Consider the following 7,701-nt stretch of genomic DNA (forward strand, 5'->3'; position numbering starts at 1 on the left):
CGCACGTATGCAGGGTAGTTTATTGTTGTTGGCTATATCTGATGAAAACGTAACAAAGAAATCAAATTTAAAGCGATGTTTTTCTGTTAAGTTGGAACTTTCGAGTGCTTAATTTGACAAATTCGAAGAAGCTGCATTGGGGTCAGTGTACACTGTTCTTGATGTTGTTGTTGGTGTTAATATGATTAAAACAATTTTTTTGTTGTTTATCGCAAATAGCTCTGGGTACTAGAATGCTTATTCTTCAAACTTTTTTATAAGCGCTTAGTGGCCAAACAATCGTAGGTAGGAAAACCTTAGGATTTCTCTTTATTGTGTTTCTATAAAAAGTTTTTGCAACGTGTATGCCGTTTGCGCTTGGTGTTATAATAAAGGAGAGGCGAGCTAGAAAATAAATTTTAAGCGAGAGAAAAATATATATAGACTTCTAAATCCTAAAATCTGCTAAGATAACTACTATAATACCAAATAAAAAAACTATATTTCACGACCTATATATCTTTCTAACAACATTTTTACAGAAATTCCATGGCTGTATCGGGTGAAAATAAGTAGGTTTTTTTCAGTAAACATCAAAAATAACATCTTTTTCTTGAGATAACCATGAATATTTTACGTACTATAGTAGTAACAGCTTTTATAACTTCGTTTAAACTTCTCTAAACTAAAGAAATGTCTGTCATAACCAACAACAATATTTTTTCATGTTTTGAGTCCCTTTTCCACAACATACTACCAATTTCGAACGATAAAGTTTGTTATCATGAGATGGCGCCAAATTTGAATAAATATACAAACCGGAAATCTTTAATAACAAATCGAACGTGCAATATGGTGGCTTCATCTTTCTTCCTTGGTTTTTTACTTTTTTTATCTTTACTCGCTATTTTTTTCGCAAGTTAAGTAGTACAAAGTAATAAAAATATGTTCTTTATATTTAGCCATCCGTTTGACAAATGCGTAAAAATACTCAATTATAAATAATTCAGCGCTCACAAAATGTAAACAAAATGATGTATGGTTTATAGTTATAGTTTATGAAGCAGGCGAGCAAGCCAATCATTCCGGTCTTTAAAATCAACACTTATCATAAACTTTTATTCAGTAGCCGTGCCGCAGCGCAGTTCGCCTCTCCTTTAAAGATATTGATAGATATTTTCTTTTTCTTTTGTTTTAATTTTAGCAGTAGATTCGTATCACAGCGCCATGTTCTGTTTATGTTCAGAATGGTTTTATAACCAGCTCAGTGAATTTTACATGGAACAAGTCGCAATATGTCAGATAAAGCACAAATATTTGGAACGCAGATAGCCGGAATTTCACACAATATTGGTCACTACCTTGGAAAAAGCCACTCTGGCGAAAAGAAAACTCAGTTGCAGAATACTCTTAAAAGAAAAATTACCAAGATTTAAGTTTATACGACATGCAACAGCTTTTTTATCAGCATTTAATTGATTTTACCCGCCCTATGAACACGGTTAATCATACGGTCATATCTTGCACTATCTCGAACATCCAAATTTAATTGAAAAATAGAAAGTGTAAATAGCTAAACAGAAAGTAGAAAAAAGTTAGGCGGTTAAAAAAACTGGACTGAAAGATAACAAAAGAAACTACGCCCGGAAATTACAGAATTTAGAAGATTAAAAAAATTGGAGGACAAAGTATTTCAAAATACCCCGTGTCCCCAAAGGCCTTGGGGACACGAGGATGCCAAAATAATTTTACCACCCAGTGAGCTATTATTAAAATATTATTAAAGGAAGATCAGTAGCAATAAAAAAGGAGAAAATTCCATTGTATTAAATGCACATTGAAATATATCTTTGCAAGCGTGAATTTTAAAACCTGTGCTTAAATTATTTTGTAACAAAACGGTATCGCTCGGGTCACAGGGGACCCAGGACAGGAGCAGGGCCGGAACAACAATAATTTTGTCACTACGGTGGTACTTGAACCACCGTAGTAATTGGCCCATGCGTGCAACGGTTTTTCGAAACAATAGAAAACATGGAAGATTAGCTGCGTGCGAGATTTGAACCATACTGCTAATTCTCGCCCGTGAAGCTAGCTAGCTAGCTTCAAGGGCGAAAATAATTTTTGCAGGACTTTTTTTAGCAATTTGTTAAGTACTTGCAAAAAGTATCAGCATAAAACTTCATTTCTTTATTTTTTAGTGAAATTTCTCCTGAAAATCTGCAATTCACAAAATGTTTGTTTGAGATCGGATTCAAAAGAATGAATCCCATAAGTATGTATATTTCTGGGGACTGTATTTTCAAAAAAAAATATTCGCTAAAAAATTTGATTTTTTTTTAAAGAAATCTATGAATTCCATTTGGCTTACTTTGTAAAGTCTTATTAACAATTGATCACGACCTCATCATTTTTTTCCTCAGCATTTTTTTCGCCGTTTTCTCTTAAATCAAAAAGGCAAAAAACCATCTGGGGACGAGGGTGCTCGTTCTCGTTTAGGTTTGATATCACGAAAAAAAATATTTTTTTTGTAACATTTTGGCAAAAATAGGACTTTTATTCATCTTCATAAGTTTACACATAGTTTTACTTCTTCGCTTCTATCGATTTATTTTGTGGTTTGATCGCAAAAAGCAGATATCGCTGCTAAATTCTTGTTTTTAATATAGATCTATATTTCACATAAATAAATACCTGAAAATTTTTACTGATAACTACAAAACTATTTATAGTTATGTACAAGACTGTACCGTAATGAATGTTTCATGCCAGCGGTTTTGATGTGGCTAATCCTTCGTGTAATTTCTTCATAAAACCTTCAATTTTTTCCACCACGAATAAACACTTTCGCGTTGCTTCTTTGACGCATTTCAGCTGATCTCGTCGACACTTGACATAGATTGGAGACACTTTTATTAAACTCTGGCATCTCTTTGTATAAAACAATGTGCAATTGTATGTGCATGTTATATGTTTCTTTGTGATGATATCCAAAGTTAAATTACTTGATTTTATTGCGGTTGTTGGCACGACAACGCTAATCACTGCTACCAACAAGTAGATACCTATCATGCAAAATTTACCAGTTTATAAAATCTTGTAACTCCCTCCTCCCTTCTTCCTCCTCCCTCCTTCTTCCCAACAAAAGGCGTTCAAAGCATGTAACGGAATAGCTTCATCCGTTTTTTAGTCTTTCATTAGCACTACACACTTTCTTGAGAGAACACAAGCTGGCTAAGGCACCTCAATATTCTTATAAACTAGACTTTATATAAAAAAGTATTCCCCTGCACTTTGAGTAAAAAAACTTTCGCGGGAACAAAATCTATGCGAAGTTTTGTCTTTTGAGAAATTTTGCGACAATAAACTTTCGCGGATTTGAGAGTTTCGCATACCTCGACTGAAATATTTTGACAAAAAATTTGCGATGATTCGCGGGGAAAGGCGTTTTTTGCCTTAACTTTTGAGATTTCGCGGAAAATCAAGTCAAGCTGTCGCTACCGTTGTACCATTCAGCGCATAAAAAGATTTTTTAAAAGGGTTCCTATGTGGATGTTTACGTCAAACGAACCAAAAGTGGGCTTTAATTCTGGATCTATCTGTTATGTAAACGAGTTCCCAGAAAGAATAACAATAACAATAAAAATAAAAGAGGTGTGCTACAACTGTACTCACATGTTTTGTGATCCAACATTTCGTAATGATTTTCAGCGAATGCTTTTCGGGACGTTTACTTCTTTCTCTTGTTGGCGGTATCTAATCACATCTGCGTTGACACTGGCGTAATTATCGATTCTTGTCTTAAAATGAGGAACAAAAGAATTAACTCTAAATGTCTGGAAAATACCACCTATGCGGAATTTAATATATATATATATATATTTAAACGATTATAAAAATTGCGTACTGTTTGTTACTCCCCTTTCTTTTGCAAAAAAAAATACATTGAATGAAGCTGGTACCTTCGCTTCTCTTGCTTTTGTGAATCTGTGCTTTTATGTGGTTCAATTTTAATTTTGTGTAATTCACTTTCCCTATTTATGCATGCCTTATTATTCAGTGTATTTAAAGTATGATTGTATTGGTCAAGCAATCATTTTGTACTCTAGCAACAACCTATTTTTAACACAAATATTTAAGATTATGCATAATCCGCAGAGTGTAGATAAAATTCTATTCCTATACTTCTTTCATAAACGCATTTTAGCAACACAATAGGGAAATCTACTTTTTAGATTCTCTTTTCAGGTGAAAAATGGTTCAACAAGTTGTCATGAGAATCTCATTACTACCATGGGACACTGCCCACTTTCAACTGCGGGAGCTTTGTAATGATTGACTGATGCAGAGTTGTTTTATATCGATACTAAGCATACACCAGGTATTATCAGAAAGAACCAGACAGATATTTTTTGCATGTGCAGCATTATACGACTTCGACAATTTTGATTACAATAGCACAATCCTCCATACACAGATAGCGGTGTCGTTTGATTCATTGAAAAAGGAATTCGTGTATTCAAAACATAAAAAACCGATCTATCATACAAAAATAATTCAAACTAATGTCAGTCTAGACATGTGAAAATCAATGACATTTTTCAAACCGATTTGTCTGCTCGTAGAAGGCAATAAAGAAAAAAAGGTATGGCATATTTTTGGTCATATAATAACGCCTGTTTTGATCTTTACCGGCATGTGCAAATACTCAAATGATTTACGCAATCATATCCTGTTTTACAAATCGCCGCTTATACATCAACAAAACGCTGTAATTATAAAGTTATGTTCATCAAAGAATCATTCATTCGGACATGGAATGTCTGTATACTTCATGCATGCATACAAGATATGGTTGATATAAAGCCTATTTTATTCCTTTAGAATTTCACGACCATATTTCTTAAATTTTTCTCTTTTCCAAGATCAGCATTTTGCTTGGTATCTGTGAGATACGCAAAAACTAACTTGTTCTTTACGAAGTCTGTCTGTCTTTGAATAAATTCATAGTCATTCTTTGACACACGAAATGGCGAACGCAATATATTTATATTTTTTACAATATATTGGTGCATTCCACAGGCTAACGACCAGTTTCCAAGCAATAATATGATATGCAGCTAGAACTGGTATGAAAATCTACACACTCTTTTCATAAAATAGCTTAATGTACAGTAGTAAAAGTTTTATTTGTCAGCTGCATATAATATTGCGTGAGGTGTTAATGTTACTTATTTTTTCCCAAGTTTAAATGCTTTTTTTAATGTTTATTGCTCTTTACAAGATATATCTTTTTCTTATGAAGGGAACTTTCTCCTTTTTTCTATTCCCTTATATTTACTTGTTTCCACGCTAGCTGTTGCATTATTCAATGATTCAAGACTCATGTTCATTGTAAAATGTTACTTATCTTTAAAGACCGTTTGTAGCAGTTGTCTACGCATGAAACTATTTCTAAAGTTAAATTTAGTATTATGGAGTAATCTTGTGGTTAAAAATCTGAAATGCAAATTTAGAATTAGACATACTTTCTTAAGTTTTGAGATCATTCTAACCAAAAAAAATAACATAACCATATAACAATGTTTAAGTGATTGTGTCATTTGAAAATAGAAACAACAAACAAATAACGTAAAGGGGCAATTAGTAAAGTATTCACAAATTTATAATGCCAATGTAATCAAATTTTTCAAATTTCCTTTTTACTGATAATTTATGGCACGTTTTTGTGTTTTTCGTGTTCAAGGCATTATGTTCTTTAATACTCTAGGTTCACTTAAGTTTGGGTAATTTCTGAACGATATAGACGTTCGTTTTCAGCTTTCAGCGTTGCATTATGTGGTTGCTGTTTCATTAATTTTATATCTCTGGGTAGAATTCAATCTTGTTTTGCTTTTATTTATGATTTTTAGTACGATTTTATTGTGCATATGAAAAATGCCTTATTTTAGTGCTAATGGAGCTCCATATTTGTGTGTCTGATCAACCAACATTAATATGAGTCAATATAAGCATTATTTTTACGCACAATAGCAGGTGAAAAAGAAAGGATCACAAGCAAAAACTATTATCGTTAGCTAGAAAGAGAATGACAAAAGAACTTATATCCTGGATTATTTATATGTTATAGCAAAATTAGGTCTCGTGTTCTTATTAGTATAGAAAGGGATGTGTTGTGGATTTTCACGACCTTAAATATCTTTGTTGGCACTTTTTTCAGAAACTCTATTTGTTGAAAATATGCTTGTACATTTTCTTTGGTTCTTGTTGATGGTAGATACATTTACGCAACACAGTTCTAAAAAGTTGTTGTGGTCTTTGTTGATTTTATATTGTGAAATTACATCAAAGTACTTACACACTTCCGTCGAAACGCTTGATATCTGCCAAACTTGTTTCTTTCCTAACAGTTGACAGCATTTAATTTAGCAAAAATGAAGAAATCGCAATCAATCTTGGTTGACAAACAAAAACGTATACCATAGGAAACCATTAGATACTTCCTGTACATAACTCAGTGGTTATTTTCTCATCATCCTTGTTTGTAGTTTGCACCTATGTGAAGCTGGTCTTATGTGATATATCCGTTATTTTGTTCAGATAGGATTATTTTCGTGTAAACAGACAACCTATGCGGAATGATATTTGTTTCACAACGATCTGTAAAAGTTGGTATCAAAGATGCTATAATGGTGAAACGAAGAAGTGAAAAAAAAAAAGAAAACATTGTTTTTTAAAAAAAGCTTGGTGATAAAAATTCTACTAATTTTGAATTGTTTCGGCTAGTTTTAGGTAGTTTCGGCTGGTTTTGAGTGATTTCGTCAGGTTTGACCATTTAGCAGTACCAAAGTATGAAATTGTAAGCGATATTAAATTAACGGAAAGCCGTAATTTTAGACATTAGTAATTTAATTATATGCATGTTGATGTGGATACAAAAAGACCGTAGGTATCACGACGATATCAGAACATTAACCGTGATTTAATTGAAATGAAATTAAGCGAAATCAACAATTATTATCTGTCTTAACAATTCACTATGGAAAAGGAAAAATGACCAGACCCTTTCATTTTTTGACATGAAGTTGCTGCGGACCGGAAAAAAGTTATCATCTACGTGGTATTCTAAGCCATCTGACACTGGGTTAAAGACGAACCATCATGTAGTTGCACCACAAAAATATAAGAGATCAGTTGTTATAGGGTTCATCCACAGAATTCACAGTGACTGTATTTCCATGGAAGTTGTCTGGAGCTAATCAGTGCCCTCTGTAATTTTATGATTCGATAAAAAAATCGACAATCGGAAGGATCATTAACCCAGAAAGGACAGAAGTAAAGGACGGTGAAAAAGAATCTGTGACGGAGAAATTTGTACAATACAGAGGAAAATGTTCTAAAAAATTCCAAGACTCGTTGAAGCCAATTAATGCTCCGCTCAAAGTTGTATTTACCATCCGAAATCTAAAATCAGTTGTTCCATTGCTCAAAGCAAAGATTAACGAGTCTCTAAAAAGTCGTGTGGTATACCATATTGGTTGTCGAAGTAATGAAGCTTGCTGACGTAAGCAAAACTTTTAGACCCTTATATTTCCTTAATTGTTCATCAACAGCACATGATCATATATACTTTCTTGATCAGTATCTTAAAAACTACACAACTAGGTGCATGGATTTCAGAAAAAATTTTTTTGTTTAAACAATCATTGTTTACATCAGCAA

This window comes from Hydractinia symbiolongicarpus, chromosome 8, assembly GCF_029227915.1.
Source record: "Hydractinia symbiolongicarpus strain clone_291-10 chromosome 8, HSymV2.1, whole genome shotgun sequence".
NCBI classification, from domain to species: domain Eukaryota; kingdom Metazoa; phylum Cnidaria; class Hydrozoa; order Anthoathecata; family Hydractiniidae; genus Hydractinia; species Hydractinia symbiolongicarpus.